The sequence below is a fragment of the Helianthus annuus genome, chromosome 15 (assembly GCF_002127325.2).
Source record: "Helianthus annuus cultivar XRQ/B chromosome 15, HanXRQr2.0-SUNRISE, whole genome shotgun sequence".
NCBI lineage: Eukaryota > Viridiplantae > Streptophyta > Magnoliopsida > Asterales > Asteraceae > Helianthus > Helianthus annuus.
The window spans coordinates 53,109,484-53,113,642 of record NC_035447.2 but is presented as its reverse complement, the minus strand read 5'-3'; the positions used below and the strand labels follow the sequence as shown (position 1 = coordinate 53,113,642).

The 4,159-nt window shown below is 38.2% G+C and overlaps 1 long non-coding RNA gene across 1 annotated transcript; it reads right to left on the bottom strand.

The window, feature by feature from the left end:
• Positions 1–2,515: 2,515 nt before the first annotated feature.
• Positions 2,516–3,714, bottom strand: LOC110909676. The gene is made up of 3 exons (XR_002575531.2): positions 3,597–3,714; positions 2,990–3,043; positions 2,516–2,684 (listed from the first exon to the last, which is right to left on the bottom strand). It is a non-coding gene; the product is annotated as an uncharacterized LOC110909676 (long non-coding RNA).
• Positions 3,715–4,159: the final 445 nt, after the last annotated feature.

Genomic DNA, 4,159 nt, shown 5'->3' with positions numbered 1-4,159 from the left:
ATTCACACAAGAAACGAAAAATGAGCATTTAGTTTAAAGATGTGTATTTGTATGCTCAAAACTCACTTTTTGTGGGAATGGGTTTTTATGTGATCAAGTATATATAATCAAATTTTAACTAGATTTGTCATGCCGCTTCATAATTTTCTTATGTTGGTTCTTTTTTATCACGACGCTATCGGTTGTAAATTTGTAAAAATATAACCTTTCTAAAACTTGTAATTCCCAAATTAAACCAAGACAAGTAAGAAAAATGAATTTTTTTTTGAAGAAATTTGGGGTGTTTGCGGTTCCATTAGAGTTTTGTGTAAGGCTTGTAATTAGGACTTGTAAAATTCAAGGTTTTAGCATCCCCCCACACTTAAATTACACATTGTCCTCAATGTGTCCCAAAAATAAGTTTTTAGGTTGATTGAATATGTAAAAGGTGTGTTAAAAGCAAAATTTTATGTTACTGGGCATCTGGACACGGCCCCGTGGTGTCCGGGCACGGCCCCGTGTTTAGGTTGCCAGTAACAGAAAGTAACAAAAAGTAACAGAGGCCTGGGCACGGGGGCGTTTTCAGCGAACACGCCCCGTGTCCAGTTACCTGAACTGGGCTATTTTCTGCAGATTGTTCAGCACGGGGCCGTGTTGGCTGGGCACAGCCCGTGTTGAACTTGATGTAATGAAGAAAAGTTGTCGGGAGGCTCTGTTTTTGTGCATGGGGTGTTGGTTCAAGTTTCCGTTAGTATCCTTCACCATCCCGAGTGTGTTTTACCCATTACAACATCATCCGAACACCAATTTAATTAAAACCATCATTCCATTAAAAATAACACATTACATAGGGTCCTAGAAAATTAAAAACAAAGCAGGAAAATAAAAACTAAAAAGTCCTAAAATAGGTCAATTGATACTTAAAATCATCCTAAGGAGTTCTACTCTTACATTAGGAATCAAAATTCTGGAAATAGCTTTCCGGTATTTAAATGCTTCATAGAACTCCGAACCGAGGGGTGTCCCCTAGACGTTGTTAAAGCCATTCTTCTATCTCTCTTGGGAGGAAGAAAGCGGGCTCATTTTCCTCAACATTTTGTGGAGGGGGAGTGACACCAACCGGAACCCCTTGTAGTATGTCTCGAGGGGGCTCCGGGTGTATGGCGTACCACTCGGCCGGTATGATGACTTCCGGCACCACATACCATACCCTTTGGATGATGATTGGTACCAAAGGAGGAGAAGTGAGAATGTTCAACCTTTGGTGCAAAAGGTTGACCTCTCGAAGACATCCTTCTAGTCCCACCGTTAAGTGATTGATACGGTCGACCAATGCTTCTTCTACTCCCGTCCTCTCATCAATGGCCTCTCTTAAAGCGTAAACGTAGTTTACAAGAGAGTCTTCTACCGTTGATGACCTTCTCCCTTATCGGTTGTTCCTGGAGTGCGATGAAGATGTTCCGCTAGTTTTGCTCGCCATTATGAGAAAACAGACCGAAAAGAGTTCAATTTTATTGGAACAGTACCTCAGACACGGCCCCCTGCTCAATGAGCATGACCCCGTGTTCATCTGTCTGCAGATTTTTGGAACAAGGAATCTTGGAGTTTCAAATTATTTTTCTGATTTTGAAAGCATTTTTAAGCAGAAATATCTTAAAACAATGTTGTAGAACTTATTTTTTAACAAGATTCCTTGAATAAAAACCTAACAAACATCACAATAAAGCTTGGAAACATGGTGATTTCAAGCTCTAATAGAGGTGTTGAGGACAAATTGAAGAAGAAGGCAATGGACAAAAGTAGAAAAGACAAGATGGTTGTTGAGAACCTTCTTTAGAATATACGTAGGATGGTATGTGTGAAGATCTCACCAGATCTTTGTCTTTGGAGTGGTCCAAATGTGCAGGAATCTTGCTGCCTTTATAGCAAAAATGACAGCACGCTGCACACGGCCCCGTGTCGGCTGGACACGGCCCCATGTGCAGACAAGATCCTGACACATTTTGTCCGTATTCTGACCACAGGTCAGACCGGAATCTTTTGGTGGACACGGGGACGTGCTGACCTGGACACGGCCCCGTGTCTAGAGGCTGTCTATGAAGTTTTGTCTATTTTTAAGGAATTTATCCGGATCGGGTGGTTCCTTACTGGACGGAACAACACCGAAGTGCCTGAGATACCTTAATTGCTCTAGATTTAGACGAGAACGCAAGAGATTATCGGTGAGGGTAATTCCTATGCTAGATGTAGGTGGACAAGTCCAACCCTTTTTCGGGCTCTCGTTAAAAAAGGTGTATGTCGAATCGCTCAGGTCTATGTATGCATCGAAGGAAGTCGATGGGGGGTCCTTCATGTAACGCCCAAATTTTTCTTTTAAATTATTTAAATAATGACGTACTTTATCTAACGAAAGTTGGGCATGACCCATTCATAAAAGGAGCGGTCCCTTGTTTTTCACAATCAAAATATATGTTTAACACGACATTTTTCAAAGGACATAATATATACCATCAAACAACTTGACACACATACGAAATTCGATAAGTTCAAAAATACATAACAAGAACTAAGTTTTTAACTACTAGATATAGACATAGAGACCAAAATATTAAGCGTTGTCTTCTTTACAAAAGTAGCGGAACATAAGGCGGGTCTTGAAGTGTGTTCGAACTGGGCGAAGCTTGAAAGCTAAACTTGAGATTTACCTACATAGCCACAACAATGCAAACTCATTAGAACTAAATTTCTTTCTTTAAACTCAAGAATCCAACTTACGGACTTGTAACCATTATGACATCCGCATCTTGTAATTTTCTACATACTTTCTTCTTGCGCGCTAGTATGTTCCAAATGGAACTTCATACCATTCCTACTAATCTTACAATTTCATCATTCGACCCGTACATAAAAGGGCCCACACATATACCATTTTCATACTCGATTCAATTTGACACATCTAATGTTAAACACATCAATATAATAAAAACCATGAATTGTACAAGTAGCGTACCTCGTTCTTGATTTCCTTGTTGCTTCGCGTGACTCGAACCTTCCTCCTTTACACCTATACATAATCATTCATACTTAGAATTCAAGCCATATACATATTAACATACATTCCTTGATAAGATGTCATACATTTTTAACTCTTACTTCACAAGCACATTCAAATCATGATTTTTACATAAATTTTATGGTTAATGTGGCTGAATTCTTTATTGAAGCATTTCATCAAACACTTGGTGTGCACAATATCAACAAAGCACAAGGTACAAGTGTTCATAGCATATTTCTACTTGTTCACTTTCTAGTCTAGCAAGAAGCAATCAAATTCACATCTTTCTTTCATCCTACATTAACTTATCTAATTTCTCTATCACATACAGATTATGAATCAATTCACATCTATAAGCATATTATTATAAATCATCATGTTCATCATACTCCTACAAAAAAAAAGTGGGTATGAACCCTAATCACCCAAACAATGGAAATTAAACAAAATTCTCAATCTATTGTGAATTCCTAACTCACAATTACACAAGATTTCCACATAAATTCATGATTGGGTTAAAACCCACTTTCTACAAACCACCAAATCAGAATTTTAGACTCACCATTTGTTGAACAAGCTTAGAGGGTTAAAGATTTGAGTTCATGCATTAACTTGGGCTCTTAATTCCTTCTTAATCTTGTGAATTTCTGAAACTAGGGTTTTCTCCTTGGTTCTTTGCTCCTGGTCGATCCACAGAACACCAGAAGGTGTGTTTTGTGTTTTATTTTGTTTATTAAAAACTTTCATTACTTTTTACAAGTTCAGCCCCTCTAATTCTAATGGTTGATTAATAACACATTAACTTTCATTCTTGTTGAACTAATACCACATTCTTTTAACTTAGTTAATATTACAAAATTAGACATTTAAGGTAGCATAAATAAATTGGGTATTTTGAGGTGTTACAAGTCTACCCCCCTTAAAAGAGGTTTTGTCCCCGAAACCTTAACACGTACCAAATAATGTCGGGTAGTGCTCCCTCATCTCATATTCTAACTCCCATGTAAGATCCGATCCTTTCCGATGTTGCCATTGCACCAAGACTTGCTTTATAGTTTTGTTCCGAAGGTGCGTTACCTTGGAATCCTTGATAGCTATCGGTCTTTCAATGTAATTCAATTTTTC